This window comes from Somniosus microcephalus, chromosome 2 (genome assembly GCF_052327205.1).
Source record: "Somniosus microcephalus isolate GS21.2 chromosome 2, FLI_Smic_1.0, whole genome shotgun sequence".
Taxonomy (NCBI): domain Eukaryota; kingdom Metazoa; phylum Chordata; class Chondrichthyes; order Squaliformes; family Somniosidae; genus Somniosus; species Somniosus microcephalus.
In genome coordinates, this window is record NC_140988.1 from 24,942,333 (window position 1) to 24,961,663 (window position 19,331).

The 19,331-nt window shown below is 40.1% G+C and overlaps 1 protein-coding gene and 1 long non-coding RNA gene across 2 annotated transcripts in view; one reads left to right on the forward strand and one right to left on the reverse strand.

Annotated features, from left to right (window-relative positions):
• Positions 1-19,331, forward strand: part of LOC147122606 (thrombospondin type-1 domain-containing protein 4-like) — a 389,820-nt gene that overhangs the window by 63,107 nt on the left and 307,382 nt on the right. The window lies entirely within an intron of this gene.
• The window catches only part of LOC147122607 (uncharacterized), a 63,970-nt gene that overhangs the window by 30,379 nt on the left and 14,260 nt on the right, over positions 1-19,331 (reverse strand). Inside the window, exon 2 of the long non-coding RNA XR_015080300.1 lies at positions 5,264-5,334. This is a non-coding gene — a long non-coding RNA (uncharacterized LOC147122607). The remainder of the gene's footprint in view (positions 1-5,263; positions 5,335-19,331) is intronic.

Sequence of the window (19,331 nt, forward strand, 5' to 3'; positions counted from 1 at the left end):
ACTGTCAATAATGTAACTCTGTCAATAATGTAATGTATAATCTCAATAATGTAACTCACAATCTCAACAATGTAACTAACAATCTCAATAGCGTAATTTTCACTGTCAATAATGTAACTCACACTGTCAGTAATGTAACTCACACTGTCAATAATGGATCTTACAATCACAATAATGTAACTTACAATCTCAATAATGTAACTCACACTCAATAATGTAACTCACACTCAATAATATAACTCACACTCAATAATATAACTCACACTGTCAATATTGTAACTTGCAATCCCAATAATGTAACCCACACTCAATAATGTATCTTACAATTTCAATAATGTAACTCACACTCTCAAGAATGTAACTCACGCTGCCAATAATGGAATGTACAATCTCAATAATGTAACTTAGTCAATAATGTAACTTATAACCTCAATAATGTAACTTACAATCAATAATGTAACCCACACAGTCAATAATGTAACTCACAGTCAATAATGTAACTCACACTCCATAATGTCACTTACAATCTCAATAATGTAATCTACAATCTCAATCATGTAACTTGCAATCTCAATAATGTAACTCACTGCCAATAATGTAACTCACACTCTCAATAATGTAACTCACTCAATAATGTAACTCACACTCTCAATAATGTAACTCACAATAATGTAACTCACTCAGATTAATGTAACTCACTGTCAATAATGTAACACTGTCAATAATGTAACCTACACTGTCAATAATGTAACTCACAATCTCAATAATGTTATTCACACTGTCAATAATGAAACTCACGCTCAATAATGTTAGTCACTGTCAATAATGTAACTTACATTCTCAATGATGTAACTTACATTCACGTAACTTACAATCACAATAATGTAACCCACACTGTCAATAATGTAACTTACAATCTCAATAATAAACTCACACTGTCAATAATGTATCTTACAATCTCCATAATGTAACTCACACTGACAATAATGTAACTTACACTTTCAATAATGTAGCTCACACTAACAATAATGTAACTTACAAACTCAATAATGTAACTTACACTGTCAATAATGTAACTCACAATCACAATAATGTAACTTAAAATCTTAATAATGTAACTCACTCAATAATGTAACTTACAATCTCAATAATAGAAGACCATCTCAAATGTAACTTACGATCTCAATAATGGAACACCGTCTCAATAATGTAACTCACTGTCAATAATGTAACACACACTCACTAATGTAACTCACACTCACTAATGTAACTCACACCGTCAATATGTAACACACACTCACTAATGTAACTCACACTCACTAATGTAACTCACACCGTCAATATGTAACACACACTCACTAATGTAACTCACACTCACTAATGTAACTCACACCGTCAATAATGTAACACACACTGTCAATAATGTAACTCAGATAATGTAACTTACAATCTCAATAATGTAACAGTCTCAATAATGTAAATCAGTTAATAATGTAACTCACTGAAAATAATGTAAACCACAGTCAATAATGTAAGTCACGCTGCCAATAATGTAACTTACAATCTCAATAATGTAACTTAAACTCAATAATGTAACCCACAGAGTCAATACTGTAACTCACTCGCAATATTATAACTCACTCAATAATGTAACTCACAATCTCAATAATATAACCCACTCAATAATATAACTCACAATCTCAATAATGTAACACACCGTCAATAATGTAACTCACATTGTCAATAATGTAACTTACACTCAATAATGTAAGACACTCTCAACGTAATCTACACTGTCAATAATGTAACTTACAATCCCAATAATGTAACTCTCAATAATGTAACTCACACTCAATAATGTAAACCACACTCTCAATAATGTAACTTACAATCTCAGTATGGTAACTCACACTCAGCAAGGTAACTCACACTCAACAAGGTGCCTCACACTCTCAATAAAGTAACTTACACAATAATATATCTTACAATCTCATTAATGTAACACAAAAATGTAACTTACAATCTCAATAATGTAACTCACACTAAATAATGTAACTCACACCGTCAATAAAGTAACTTACAATCAAAATACAACACACTCATTACATTACAACCCACTCCAATTACATTGCAACACACTCCAATTACATTACAACACACTCCAGTTACATTACAACACACCTGTGAAAGGCTCAGAGGGTGTAGAATTCTTAAAGTGCATCCAGGAGAGCTTTTTGAGCCAGCATGTAGAAAGTCCTACAAGAGAGGGGGCGGTACTGGACCTAATTCTAGGGAATGTGGCCGGCCAAGTGGAAAAAGTGCTAGTAGGTGAGCACTTTGGTGATAGTGACCATAATATGGTAAGATTTAAGGTGGTCATGGAAAAGGACAGGGATGGGCCGGAAATAAAGGTTCTAAATTGGGGGAAGGCCGATTTTAATAGGATAAGGCAGGATCTGGCCAAAATGGACTGGGATCAGCTACTTGTAGGAAAATCCGCATCGGAGCAATGGGAGGCTTTCAGAAGGGAGATTGAGATCATACAAGGGCAACATGTTCCCATAAATGTCAAGAGTGGTTCCAAAAACCACAGGGAACCGTGGATGTCAGGGGATATACGGGAATGGATTAGGAAAAAAAGGAGGGCTTTTGGTAGATACAAAAGGCTAAAGACGGAGGAAGCCCTAGAGGAGTACAAAAAGTGCAGGGGGATACTTAAAAAAGAAATTAGGAGATCAAGGAGGGGCCATGAAATAACACTGGCGAGCAAAATAAAGGAAAATCCGAAGATGTTTTATAAGTATATTAAGGGTAAAAGGATAACTAGGGAAAAAATAGGGCCCATTAGGGACAAAAGTGGCAATCTGTGTGTGGAGCCGGAAGATGTAGGAGGGGTTCTAAATGAATTTTTTGCATCTGTTTTCACTATGGAGAAGGACGATGTAGACATAGAAATAGGGCGGGGGGACTGTGATATGCTCGAACATATTAACATCGAGAGGGAGGAGGTATTGGCGGTTTTAGCTGGCCTAAAAATGGATAAATCCCCAGGCCCGGATGAAATGTACCCCAGGCTGCTGTGTGAGGCAAAGGAGGAGATTGCGGGGGCTCTAACACATATATTCAGGACCTCTCTGGCCACAGGGGATGTGCCAGAGGACTGGAGAACCGCTAATGTAGTACCATTATTCAAGAAGGGCAGTAGGGAAAAACCGGGGAACTACAGGCCAGTGAGCCTAACATCAGTGGTAGGAAAATTACTGGAAAAAATCCTGAGGGACAAAATTTGTCTCCACTTGGAGAGGCAAGGATTAATCAGGGATAGTCAACATGGCTTTGTCAAGGGAAGATCATGTCTGACTAATTTGATTGAATTTTTTGAGGGGGTGACTAGGTGTGTGGATGAGGGTAACGCAGTGGATGTGGTATACATGGATTTCAGTAAGGCCTTCGATAAAGTCCCGCACAGGAGACTGGTCAAGAAGGTAAGAGCCCATGGAATCCAGGGTGCCTTGGCACATTGGATACAAAACTGGCTTAGTGGCAGAAGGCAGAGGGTGATGGTCGAAGGTTGTTTTTGTGACTGGAAACCTGTGGCCAGTGGGGTACCACAGGGATCGGTGCTGGGTCCCTTGCTGTTTGTGGTCTACATTAATGACTTGGATATGAATGTAAAGGGTATGATCAGTAAATTCGCGGATGATACTAAAATTGGTAGGGTGGTAAATAGCGAGGAGGGTAGCCTCAGTCTGCAGAACGATATAGATGGGTTGGTCAGATGGGCGGAACAGTGGCAAATGGAATTTAACCCGGAAAAGTGCGAGGTGATGCACTTTGGGGGGTCTAACAAGGCAAGGGAATACACAATGAAGGGAAAGACCCTAGGCAAGACGGAGGGTCAGAGGGATCTGGGTGTGCAGGTACACAGATCCCTGAAGGCGGCGGAACAGGTGGATAAGGTGGTAAAAAAGGCATATGGGATACTTGCCTTCATTAGCCGAGGCATAGAATATAAGAGCAAGGAGGTTATGATGGAGCTGTATAAAACACTGGTTAGGCCACAGCTGGAATACTGTGTGCAGTTCTGGTCGCCACACTACAGGAAAGATGTGATCGCGTTAGAGAGGGTGCAGAGGAGGTTCACCAGGATGTTACCAGGGCTGGAGCGCTTCAGCTATGAAGAGAGACTGGGCAGATTGGGTTTGTTTTCCTTGGAGCAGAGGAGGCTGAGGGGGGACATGATTGAGGTGTACAAAATTGTGAGGGGCATAGATAGGATGGATGCTGAGGAGCTTTTCCCCTTGGTAGAGGGGTCAATAACTAGGGGGCATAGATTCAAGGTAAAGGGAGGGAGGTTTAGAGGGGATTTGAGAAAGAACTTTTTCACCCAGAGGGTGGTTGGAGTCTGGAACTCACTGCCTGAAAGGGTTGTGGAGGCAGAAACCCTCACAACATTTAAGAAGCATTTGGATGAGCATTTGAAATGCCATAGCATACAAGGCTACGGGCCAAATGCTGGAATATGGGATTAGATTAGACCGGGCTTGATGGCCGGCATGGACACGATGGGCCGAAGGGCCTCTATCCGTGCTGTATTACTCTATGACTCTATGACTCTATGACTCCAGTTACAGTGAAACACACTCCAGTTACGTTAGAACACACTGCAATTACACTCAATAATGTAACTCACATCGTCAATAATGTAACTTACAATCACAATAATGTAACCCACACTGTCAATAATTTAACTTACAATCTCAATAATGGCCCAGAAATTCGTGTCGGGGGCTTCCCGCGGGTGCAAGCCTCCGACCTACGCTTACCTAGCGCGCCGGCAGTTGAGGCCTGGGCCTGTGTGGATTTCCTGTCTGTGACCGGGTCCAGCTCCCGGTGCGCTGTGCTTGCGTGACCTAGCGGCGTACTTAGTGCGATGCGTCGGCTGGGATCACGTGAGCACTGGGCAACCAATCGGAGGAGGGAAAAGTCCATTCATGAGTTTGACAGAAAGAACTGTCAAACTCATGAAAACTCCAGGCGCCCAAAACAGTACTTAACCTTAAAATAAATTTGGGGAAAAATCACACTATTTAAATCAACTATAAATAACATTAAATAACTGTTTTAAACAATAACTTAAATTTTTGAAAAAAATAATTTTATAAAAAATCAGGGCTAAAAATACACCTACCTTACTGTAAAGTATTTAAAAATAATAAACCTGTGGAAAAAATGTTCTAATTTTAATTAATTGACCACTTACCTTTTAAAATGAAGTCCTTACGCCTGGTTTTTAGATGTGCAAGAAGTAGAGGCCTTCACGCACGGGCAAACCTGTAAAAAAAAAGGAAGTTCAACGCGCACGCACAGACACCTGCGCGCACACGTTCGACCTCTGAACCCCTTGGTTCGGAGGATCGGAAATGCTGGTTTCCTGTGCATGCGTAGTGCATGCAAGAAACCGGCACTTCCATCGGGTCCACGCGTGAGTACACCGTGCTTACTCACGCGTAGGGACCCGAATTTCTGGGCCAATATAACTCACACTCTCAATAATGTAACTCACACTGTCAATAATGTAACTTACAATCACAACAATGTAACTTACAATCTCAATAATATAACTCACACTCAATAATGTAACTCACAATCTCAATAATGTAACTGTCAATAATGTAACTTACAATCTCAATAACGTAATTTACACTCACTGTCAATAATGTAACTTACAATCTCAATAATGTAACACACAGTCAATAATGTAACTCACACTCAATAATGGGACTTACAATCTCAATAATGGAACTTACAATCTCAATAATGGAACTGTCAATAATGTAACTTACAATCTCACTAATGTAACTTACAATCTCAATAATGTAACTCACAATCAATAATGAATTATTACACTGTCAATAATGTTACGTACAATCTCAATAATGTAACTGTCAATAATGTAACTCACATTCTCAATACTGTAACTCACACTGTCAATAATGTAACTTACAATCACAATAATGTAACTTACAATCTCAATAATGTAACCCACACTCAATAATGTAACTTACGCAATAATGTATCTTACAATTTCAATAAGGTAATTCACAACAATATTGTAACTCACACTCTCAATAATGTAACTCACAATCTCAATAATGTAACTCACACTCTCAATAATGTAACTCACACTCAATAATGTAACTCACTCTCAATAATGTAACTCACACTCTTAATAATGTAACTCACAATAATGTAGCTCACTCTTAATAATGTAACTCACACTCTGAATAATGTAACTCACACTCAATAATGTAACTCTCGCAATAATGTAACTCACACTCTTAATAATGTAACTCACACTCAATAATGTAACTTACAACCTCAATAATACAATTTACAATCTCAATAATGTAAATTACAATCTCAATAATGTAACACTGTCAATAATGTAACTCAGTCAATAATGTAACTTACACTGTCAATAATGTAACTAACACTGTCAATAATGTAACGCACAATCTCAATAATGTAACTGTCAATAAAGTAACTTACAATCTCAATAATGTAACTCACACTGTCAATAATGTAACTCACACTGTCAATAATGTAACTCACAATCTCAATAATGTAACTGTCAATAATGTAACTTACAATCTCAATAATGTAACTCACTGTCAATAATGTAACTCACACTGTCAATAATGTAACTCACAATCTCAATAATGTAACTGTCAATAATGTAACTTACAATCGCAATAATGTAACTCACTGTCAATAATGTAACTCAGTCAATAATGTAACTCACTGTCAATAATGAAATTTACACTGTCAATAATGTAATGTACAATCTCAATAATGTAACACACTGTCAATAATGTAACTTAAAATCTCAATATTGTAACTCACAGAATAATGTAACTCACACCCTCAAGAATGTAACTCACACTCACAATAATGTAACCCACACTGTCAATAATGTAACTCACACTGTCAATAACGTAACATACAATCTCAATAATGGCAATAATGGAACTTACAATCTCAATAATGTACCTCACCCGACTCTCAATAATGTACTGTACAATCTTAACAATGTAACTCACACTGTCAATAATGTAACTTAAAATCTCAATACAGTAATTTAACGCACTGTAAATAATGTAAGCCACACTGTCAATAATGTAACTCACAGAATAATATAACTTACAATCTCAAGAATGTAAATTACAATCTCAATAATGTAACTCACACTGTCAATAATGTAACTCACACTCTCAATAATTAAACTTACATTCTCAATAACGTAACTCACACGGAATAATGTAACTTACAATCTCAAGAATGTAAATTACAATCTCAATAATGTAACCCATACTGTCAATAATGTAACTCACACTCACAATAATGTAAGTCACAATCTCATTAATATAACTCACACTCAATAATCTAACTCAAACTGTCAATAATGTAACTCATGCTCAATAATGTTAGTCACTGTCAATATTGTAACTTACCATCTCAATAATGTAACTTACCATCTCAATAATGTAACTCACACTCTCAATAATGTAACTCACAATCTCAATAATGTAACTCGCACTGTCATTAATGTAACTCACGCTCAATAATGTTAGTTACTGTCAATAATGTAACTTACCATCTCAATAATGTAACTTACAATCACAATAATGTAACTTACAATCTCAATAATGTAACTTTCACTCAATAATGTAACCCACACTGTCAATAAAGTAACTCACACTGTCAATAATGTAACCCACACTCTCAATAATGTAACTCTCACTCTCAATAATGTAACTCACTCAATAATGTAACTTACAATCACAATAATGTAACTCACTGTCAATAATGTAACCCACACTGTCAATAATGTAATTCACACTGTCAATAATGTAACCCACACTCTCAATAATGTAACTTACACTCAATAATGTAACTCACTCAATAACATAATTTACAATCTCAATAATATAACTTAAAATCTCAATAATGTAACTCACAATCTCAATATTTTAACTCACTGTCAATAATGTAATTCACATTGTCAATAATGTAACTTACACTCTCAATAATGTAACTCACAATCTCAATAATATAACTCACACTCAATAATGTAACTCACAATCTCAATAATGTAACTGTCAATAATGTAACGTACAATCTCAATAATATAACTCACACTCAATAATGTAACGTACAATCTCAATAATGGAACTCACCCGACTCTCAATAATGTAACTCACACTGTCAATAATGTAACTTACACTCTCAATAATGTAACTCACACTCTCATTAATGTAACATACAAATTCAATAATGTAATGTACAATCTCAATAATGTAACTGTCAATAATGTAACTTACACTCTCACTAATGTAACTTACAATCTCAATAATGTAACTCACCCGACTCTCAATAATTGAACTTACAATCTCAATAATGTAACTTACAATCGCAATAATGTAACTCACAATCTCAATAATGTAACCCACACTCTCAATAATGTAACTCACTCTCAATAATGTAACTCACACTCACAATAATATAACTGACACTCAATAATGTAACTCGCACTGCCAATAAAGTAACTCACATTGTCAATAATGTAACTCACACTCACAATAATATAACTCACACTCAATAATATAACTCACACTCAATAATATAACTCACACTCAATAACGTAACTCACACTGTCAATAACCGCTACGAAAAACAATAAGAATAAAACCGGACGGATCACCCGGCATCGGCCTCGGCACCGGAAACGACAACGACAATGGCAAACCCAGCCCTGTCAACCCTGCAAAGTCCTCCTTACCAACATCTGGGAGCTTGTGCCAAAATTGGGAGAGCTGTCCCACAGACTAGTCAAGCAACAGCCTGACATAGTCATAATTACCGAATCATACCTTACAACCAATGTCCCAGACACCACCATCACCATCCCTGGGTATGTCCTGTCCCATCGGCAGGACAGACCCACCAGAGGTGGCGGCACCGTGGTATACAGTCGGGAGGGAGTAGCCCTGGGAGTCCTCAACATTGACTCAGGACCCCATGAGGACTCATGGCATCAAGTCAAACATGGGCAAGGAAACCTCCTGCTAATTACCACCTACTGCCCTCCCTCAGCTGATGAATCAGTATTCCTTCATGTTGAACACCAATTGGAAGAAGCACTGAGAGTAGCAAGGGCACAAAATGTCCTCTGGGTGGGGGACTTCAATGTCCATCACCAAGAGTGGCTCGGTAGCACCACAGCTGACCGAGCTGGCCGAGTCCTAAAGGACATAGCTGCCAGACTGGGTCTGCGACAGGTGGTGAGGGAACCAACAAGAGGGAAAAACCTACTTGATCTCGTCCTCACCAATCTACCTGTTGCAGATGCATCTGTCCATGACAGCATTGGTGGAAGTGACCACCGCACAGTCCTTGTGGAGACGAAGCCCCGTCTTCATGTTGAGGATACCCTCCACCGTGTTGTGTGGCACTACCACCGTGCTAAATGGGACAGATTTCGAACAGATCTGGCAACTCAAAACTGGGCATCCATGAGGCGCTGTGGGCCATCAGCAGCAGCAGAATTGTATTCAACCACAATCTGTAACCTCATGGCCCGGCATATCCCTCACTCTACCATTACCATCAAGCCGGGAGATCAACCCTGGTTTAACGAAGAGTGCAGGAGAGCATGCCGGGAACAGCACCAGGCATACCGAAAAATGAGGTGTCAACCTGGTGAGGCTACAACACAGGACTACTTGCATGCCAAACAACGGAAGCAACATGCGATAAACAGGGCTAAGCGATCTCACAACCATCGGATCAAATCAAAGCTCTGCAGTCCTGCCACATCCAGTCGTGAGTGGTGGTGGACAATTAAACAGTTAACAGGAGGAGGAGGCTCCAAAAATATCCCCATCCTCAATGATGGTGGAGCCCAGCACGTGAGTGTAAAAGATAAGGCTGAAGTATTTGCAACTATCTTCAGCCAGAAGTGCCGAGTGGATGATCCATCTCGGCCTCCTCCTGAGGTCCCCAGCATCACAGATGCCAGTCTTCAGCCCATTCAATTCACTCCACGTGACGTCAAGAAACGGCTGAAGACACTGGATACTGCAAAGGCTATGGGCCCAGACAACATTCCGACAATAGTACTGAAGACTTGTGCTCCAGAACTAGCTGCGCCCCTAGCCAAGCTGTTCCAGTACAGCTACAACACTGGCATCTACCCGGCAATGTGGAAAATTGCCCAAGTATGTCCTGTCTACAAAAAGCAGGACAAATCCGACCCGGCCAATTACCGTCCCATCAGTCTACTCTCAATCATCAGCAAAGTGATGGAAGGTGTCGTTGACAGTGCTATCAAGCAGCACTTACTCAACAATAACCTGCTAACTGACGCCCAGTTTGGGTTCCGCCAGGGCCACTCAGCTCCTGACCTCATTACAGCCTTGGTCCAAACATGGACAAAGGAGCTGAACTCAAGAGGTGAGGTGCAAGTGACTGCCCTTGACATCAAGGCAGCATTTGATCGAGTGTGGCACCAAGGAGCCCTAGCAAAACTGAAGTCAATGGGAATCAAGGGGAAAACGCTCCATTGGTTGGAATGATACCTAGCACAAAGGAAGTTGGCTATGGTTGTTGGAGGTCATTCATCTCAATCACATGACATCACTGCAGGAGTTCCTCAGGGCAGTGTCCTAGGCCCAACCATCTTCAGCTGTTTCATCAATGACCTTCCCTCCATCATAAGGTCAGAAGTGGGGATGTTCGCTGATGATTGCACACTGTTCAGCACCATTCGAGACTTGTCAGATACTGACGCAGTCCGTGTCCATATGCAGCAAGACCTGGACAACATTCAGACTTGGGCTGACAAGTGGCAAGTAACATTCGCACCACACAAGTGCCAGGCAGTGACCATCTCCAACAAGCGAGACTCTAACCATCTCCCCTTGACATTCAATGGCATTACCATCGCTGAATCCCCCACTATCAACATCCTGGGGGTTACCATTGATCAGAAACTGAACTGGACCAGCCATATAAATACTGTGGCTACAAGAGCAGGCCAGAGGCTGGGAATTCTGCAGCGAGTGTCTCACCTCCTGACTCCCCAAAGCCTTTCCACCATCTACAAGGCGCAAGTCAGGAGTGTGATGGAATACTCTCCACTTGCCTGGATGAGTGCAGCTCCAACAACACTCAAGAAGCTTGACACCATTCAGGATAAAGCAGCCTGCTTGATTGGCACTCCATCCACCACCTTCAACATTCACTCCCTCCACCACCGGTGCACTGTGGCTGCAGTGTGTACCATCTACAAGATGCACTGCAGCAACTCGCCAAAGCTCCTTCAAAAGCACCTTCCAAACCCGCGACCTCTACCACTTAGAAGGACAAGGGCAGCAGACGCATGGGAACATCACCACCTACAAGTTCCCCTCCAAGCCACACACCATCCTGACTTGGACCTGTATCGCCGTTCCTTCACTGTCGCTGGGCCAAAATCCTGGAACTCCCTTCCTAACAGCATTGTGGGTGTACCTGCACCATATGGACTGCAGCGGTTCAAGAAGGCGGCTCACCACCATCTTCTCAAGGGCAATTAGGGATGGGCACTAAATGCAGGCCTAGCCAGCGACGCCAACATCCCATCAATGAATTTAAAAAAAATAACTCAGTCAATAATATAACTCACTCTCAATAATGTAACTCACTAAATAATGTAACTTACCCTGTCAATAATGTAATGTACAATCTCAATAATGTAACTTACAATCTCAATAATGTAACTCACTCTCAATAATGTAACTCACTCAATAATGTAACTTACAATCTCAATAATGTAACTTACACTCAATAATGTAACTTACAATCTCAGTAATGTAACTCAGTCAATAATGTAACTCAATCTCAATAATGTAACTCACACTGTCAATAATGTAGCTTACAATCTCAATAATGTAACTCACAATCTCAATAATGTAAATTACAGTCAATAATGGAACTTACAATCTCAATAATGTAACCCACACTGTCAGTAATGTAACTCAGTCAATAATGTAACTTACAATCTTAATAAAGTATCTTAAAATCTCAATAATGTAACTCTCAACAATAATGTAACTCACACTGTCAATAATGTAACTCACACTCTCAATAACGTAATTTACAATCTCAATAATGGCCCAGATATTCCGATCGCTGGTGGAGGACTACGATCTGGAAAAATCTGCACCCTTAAATGAGGGCTCCCGGGACGCGCACAATTCCGGTGCTGGGCGTCACCAAACTGCCAATGCACAGGGCCCACTTATCCCAGAGGCGCAGGTAGTTTGCAGCATCCCTGGGATCAGGTGGGCCATGGGGAGCCAATAACAGAAGGGAATCTCCCTTCATACATTTGACAGAAAGACCTGTCAAATATATGAATGGAGCTCCCCCAATAAACATAGTAAAACTTTCAATACAACGTGCCGGATATTTCGATCCCTACGGGTGGGTACACATGTTGTGTAGCCATCCGTAGGGACATCGGAAATGCCGGTTTTAAGCATGCACTGTGCATGCGCTGGAAACTGGCATTTCCGATCTGTCAAGAAAGCTCTTGACAGATCCTCCGGCTGCCCTGGAGAAGGGCCTCTGCGGGGGGAGAGTTCCGCTTTTTAGAGACCCTCTGCCTGCAGAAAGCCCTTACAATTCTTGTGCCTTATGCCAGCTTTTACCAGGATAAGAGTTGAAAAAAGTAAAAAAAATATATATTCCACTGATTTATCACTTAAAAATACTTTAAAAAAAGGTAAGTTTATTTTTGGCTCCGTAAAAAACTTAAATTATTTTTTTCAAAACTTTAAAGTTTTGTTTAAAATAGTTAATTTATTGTCCTTTCAAGTCATTTTAAAAATCTGATTTTTTAAAAATTTATTTAAAGTTTTACTATGTTTTGGATGTGATCTCCATTCATATATTTGACAGGTCTTCCTGTCAAATGGAGGAAGGGAGATTCCCTTCTTTGATTGGCTCCCCATGGCCCATGTGATCCCAGGGACACTGCGAACCGCCTGCGTCTCTGGGATACGTGGGCCCTGCACACCGGCAGTTTGGTGAGGCCCAGCAGTCCTGGGAGCAGATTTTTCCAGATCGCAGTCCACCACCTGCAGGAGGCCTGTGATCGGAATATCTGGGCCAATGAATTAACTATTTTAAACAAAAATTTTAATTTTGTAAGAAAATAATTAAAGTTTATTACAAGGCTAAAAATAACCTTACCTTTTTTAAAGTATTTTTAAATGATAAATCAGTGAAAACATTTTTTCTTAAATTTTTCAACTCTTATCCTGAAAAAAGCAGGTCTTACGCCTGCTTATACCAGGCGTCAAAATTGTAAGGGTTTTCTGTGGGCGGAGGGTCTCCAAAAAGCGGAACTCTCCCCCCGCATAGGCCTTTCTCCCGGGCAGCCGGAGGATCTGTCAAGAGCTTTCTTGACAATCGGAAATGCCAGTTTCCAGCGCATGCACTGTGAATGCCTGAAACCGGCATCTCTGATGTCCCTACGGGTGAGTACACAGCGCGTACCCACCCGTAGGGAGCGGAATATCCGGCCCAATGCAACTCGCACTGTCAACAATGTAACTCACATTCTCAATGATGTAACATACAATCACGTAATTTACAATCACAATAATGTAACCCACACTGTCAATAATGTAACTTACAATCTCAATAATGTAACTGTCAATAATGTAACTTTCAATCTCAATAACGTAATTCACACTGTCAATAATGTAACTCACACTGTCAATAATGTAACTCACATTTAAAATGTAACTTACAATCTCAATAATGTAATTACAATCTCAATAACGTAACACACAAAATAATGTAACTCACACTGTCAATAACGTAACTTAAAATCTCAATAATGTAACTCACACTGTCAATAAAGTAACCCACACTGTCAATAATATAACTCACGGTCAATAATGTAACTTACAACCTCAATAATGTAACTCACACTCTCAATAATGTAACTCACACTCTCGATAATGTAATTCACACTCTCGATAATGTAACTCACGCTCAATAATGTTAGTCACTGTCAATAATGTGACTTACCATCTCAATAATGTAACTCACAATCTCAATAGTGTAACCCACACTGTCAATAAAGTAACTCACACTGTCAATAATGTAACTGACAGTCAATAATGTAACTCACACTGTCAATAAAGTAACTCACACTGTCAATAATGTAACTCTCACTCTCAACAATGTAACTCACTCAATAATGTAAATTACAATCTCAATAATGTAACTTACAATCACAATAATGTAACTCACACTGTCAATAATGTAACTCACACTGTCAATCATTAACTCTCTCAATAATGTATCTTACAATCACAATAATTAACTCTCACTCTCAATAATGTAACTCACTCAATAATGTAACTTACAATCTCAATAATGTAATGCTCACTGTCAATACTGTAACTTACAATCACAATAATGTAACTCACACTGTCAATAAAGTAACTCACTGTCAATAATGTAACTCACTCTGTCAATAATGTAACTCACAATCTCAATAATGTAACAGTCAATAATGTAACTTATAATCTGAATAATGTAACTTACAATCTCAATAATGTAACTTACAATCTCAATAATGTAACAGTCAATAATGTAACTTATAATCTGAAAAATGTAACTTACAATCTCAATAATGTAAATTACGCTGTCAATAATGTCACTCACGCTGCCAATAATGTAACTTACAATCTCAATAATGGAACTTACAATCTCAACAATGTAACTCACACTGTCAATAATGTAACTTACAATCTCAAGAATGTAAATTACAATCTCAATAAAGTACCTCAGTCAATAATGTAAGTTACATTCACAATAATGTAACCCACACTGTCAATAATTTAACTTACAATCTCAATAATGTAACTCACTCTCAATAATGTAACTCACACTGTCAATAATGTAATTCACTCTGTCAATAAGTTAACTCACTAATTTCAAATACTGTAAATGACACCGTCAATAATCTAACTCACACTGTCAATAATGTAAATCACAATAATGTAATGTAACTTACAATATCAATAATGTAACTTACTATCTCAATAAAGTAACTCACTGTCAATAATGTAATTCACAAAATCTCAATAATGTAACTCACAATCTCAATAATGCAACATACAATCTCAATAATGTAACAGTGTCAACAATGTAACTCACTGTCAATAATGTAACTCAGTCAATAATGTAACTAACGCCATCAATAATGTAACTCTCACTCAATAATGTAACTCACACTGTCAATAATGGAAATTAAAATCTCAATAATGTATCTCAGTCAATAATGTAACTTACAATCTCAGTAATGTAACTCGCTCTCAATAATGTAAGTCAATAATGTAACTTACAATTTCAATAATGTAACTTACAATCTCAGTAATGTAACATTGTCAACAATGTAACACACACCATCAACAATGTAACTCACAGTCAACAATGTAACTCACAATCTCAATAATGTAACTTACAACTCCAGAAGGTAACTCACACTCAATAAGGTAACTCACACTCTCAATAAGGTAACTCACACTCTCAATAATGTAAGTCACACTCTCAATAATGTAAGTCACACTCTCAATAATGTACCTCACACTGTCAATAATGTAACTCATTCAATAATGTAACTTACAAACGCAATGTAACTTACAATCTCAATAATGTAACTCACACTCAATAATGTAACCCACACTGTCAATAATGTAACTCACACTGTCAAATATAACTCACACTGTTAATAAGTTAACTCAATCATTTATGTAACTCACACTCTCAATATTGTAACTCACACTCTCAATATTGTAACTCACACTCTCAATAATGTAACTCACAATCTCAATAATGTAACTCACACTCTCAAAAATGTAACTCACACTCTCAATAATGTAACTCACACTCAATAATGTAACTCACTCTCAATAATGTAACTCACACTCTCAATAATGTAACTCACAATCTCAATAATTAACTCACATTCTCAATAATGTAACTCACAATCTCAATAATGTAACTCACTCTCAATAATGTAACTCACTCAATAATGTAACTCACACTCTCAATAATGTAACTCACAATCTCAATAATGTAACTCAATAATGTAACTTACAATCTCAATAATGTAACTCATTGTCAATAATGTAACTTACACTGTCAATAATGTAACTCACAATCTCAATAATGTAACTGTCAATAATGTAACTTACAATCTCAATAATTTAACTCACTATCAATAATGTAACCCACACTGTCAATAATGTAACACACACTGTCAATAATATAAAGCACACTGTCAATAATGTAACTCACACTCAATAATGCAACTCACACTGTCAATATTGTAAGTCACACTGACAATAATGTAACTGTCAATAATGTAACTTACAATCTCAATAATAACGTACAATCTCAATATTGTAACTCACACTGTCAATAATGTAACTTACACAATAATGTATCTTAAAATATCTATAATGTAACTCACAGATTAATGTAACTTACAATCTCAAGAATGTAAATTACAATCTCAATAATGTAACTCACATTCAATAATGTAAATTACAATCTCAATAATGTAACTTACAACCTCAATATTGTAACTCAGAATAATGTAACTCACACCCTCAAGAATGTAACTCACACTCTCAATAATGTAACTCACACTCAATAATGTAACTCACACTCTCAATAATGTAACTCACACTCTCAATAATGTAACTCACACTCTCAATAATGTAACTCACACTCTCAATCTCCTCCTTAGGCAAGTCCCTCGGAACCGAGGATGACTTGCTTCCACATTAAAAATGAGTTTGCAGGTGACTGATGAGTCTAATGCGGGACCTACAGTCTCTGTCACAGGTGGGGCAGACGGTGGTTGAAGGGGCGGGTGGGTGGGATGCTTGGGTTGATGTGCGCTCCTTGCGCTGCCTGCGCTTGGATTCCGCTTGCTCCCAGCGAAGAGGCTCGAGGTGTTCGTCGCCTTCCCGAATGCTTCTCCTCCACTTTGTGCGGCCTTGGGCCAGGGATTCCCAGGTGTCGGTGGGGATGTTACACTTTTTCAAGGAGGCTTTGAGGATGTCCTTGAAGCATTTCCTCTGCCCACCTGGGGCTCTCTTGCCGTGCCGGAGCTCTGAGTAGAGCACTTGTTTTGGGAGTCTCGTATCGGGCATGCGGATAATGTGACCCATCCATCGGAGCTGTTCGAGCATGGTCAAAGCTTCAATGCTGGGGATGTTGGCCTGAATGAGAACACTGACATTGGTGCGCCTATCCTGCTAATGGATTTGCAGGATCTTTTTGAGGCAGCATTGGTGGTACCTCTCCAGTGCTTTGAGGTGCCTGCTGTACCTGGTCCATGTCTCTGAGGCATACAGGAGGGCGGGTATCACTGCTGCTCTGTAGACCATGAGCATAGTGCCGGGTTTGAGGTCCTGGTCTTCAAAAACTCTCTCCCACAGGTGACTGAAGGCTGCACTGGCACACTGAAGGTGGTGTTTGACTTCGTCGTCGACGTCTTGTGCCCTTGTTGACAGTAGGCTCCCGGGGTATGGAAAGTGGTCTACGTTGTCCAAGGCCTTGTCGTGGATTTTGATAATCGGGGGGCAGTACTGTGTGGCAGGGGCAGGTTGGTAGAGGACCTTTGTCTTACGGATGTTTAGTGTAAGGCCCAAGCTCTCATATGCTTTGGTGAAGGTGTTGACAATGGTTTGGAGTTCGACCTCCGAGTGAGCGCAGACGCAAGCGTCGTCTGCATACTGTAATTCGATGACAGAGGATGGGATGACCTTGCATCTCGATTGGAGGCGACGGAGGTTGAACAGTTTCCCGTTTGTTCTGTAAATTAGCTCCACTCCAGTGGGGAGCTTACTGAGGGTGAGATGGAGCATTGCAGCAAGGAAGATCGAGAAGAGCGTTGGTGCGATGACACAGCCTTGCTTGACCCCGGTTCGTACGTGAATTGGGTCTGTGGTGGAACCGTTGGTCAGGATCACGGCTTGCATGTCGTCGTGAAGCAGGCGGAGGATAGTGACAAACTTTTGAGGGCAGCCGAATTTGAGAAGGACACTCCATAATTGCTCATGGTTGACAGTGTCGAAGGCCTTTGTGAGATCAAAGAAGGCCATGTACAGCGGTTGGTGCTGTTCCCTGCATTTCTCTTGTAATTGACGTGCGGTGAAGATCATGTCCATTGTGCCCCTTAGTGGGCGGAATCGGCATTGCGACTCTGGGAGGAGCACTTCGGCCACTGGGAGAAGGCGATTGAGGAGGATTCTTGCAATAACTTTCCCTGTGGCAGACAGCAAGGAAACTCCTCTGTAATTACCGCAATCGGACTTGTCACCTTTCTTGAAGATGGTCACAATTACGGTGTCTCTGAGATCCCTTGGCATGCTCTCCTCCTTCCAGATAAGAGAAATGAGTTCATGAATTTGCACCAGTCAGTGCTTCTCCGCCATGCTTTAGTGCCTCGGCGGGGATTCCATCTGCTCCTGAGGCCTTGTTGTTCTTCAGTTGTCAGATGGCCTTTTCAACCTCATGCTGGGCTGGGGTTGTGCTGAGATGGTGGCGGGTAGCATGCTGTGGGATGGAGTTGAGGACACTCGCGTCGAAGACAGTGTCGTGGCTAAGGAGATTTTTGAAGTGCTCCTTCCAGCGGGCACTGACTGCCTCTCTGTCCTTGATGAGTACCTCTCCGTTCTTGGCCCACAGTGGGGAAGGGCCTTGGATGCTTGGGCCATAGATGGTCTTGACTGCGCTAAAGAATCCACGCACATCGTGGTTGTCGGCTAGTTGCTGGATCTCCTGCGCTTTCTCCACCCACCATCTGTTCTTTAGGTCGCGAGTTTTTTGTTGGACCTCGGCCTGCAGGCTTCTGTAGAGGTGCTTTCTTGCTCTCGAGTTCTGTTGCTGTTTCCAGATCAGGAATGCCTTGCGCTTGTGACTTATTAGCTCCTGGATCTCCTGGTCATTCTCGTCGAACCAGTCTTGGCGTTTCCTGGTCGAGTGACCGAGCATCTCTTCACAGGTGCTGATTATGGAGGCCTTGAGTGCAGACCAGGCACTGTGGGCACTCTGTGTCTCTGCATCACTGGGAGTCGTTAGGTTGTTTGTGAGGCGCAGGCTTAATAGGGCTTTCTTAGCAGGGTCTTTGAGTGCTCCAGCATTAATTTTCCTGCGGCATTGTTTCTGTTGCCGCCGCTGTTTTGGGGCTA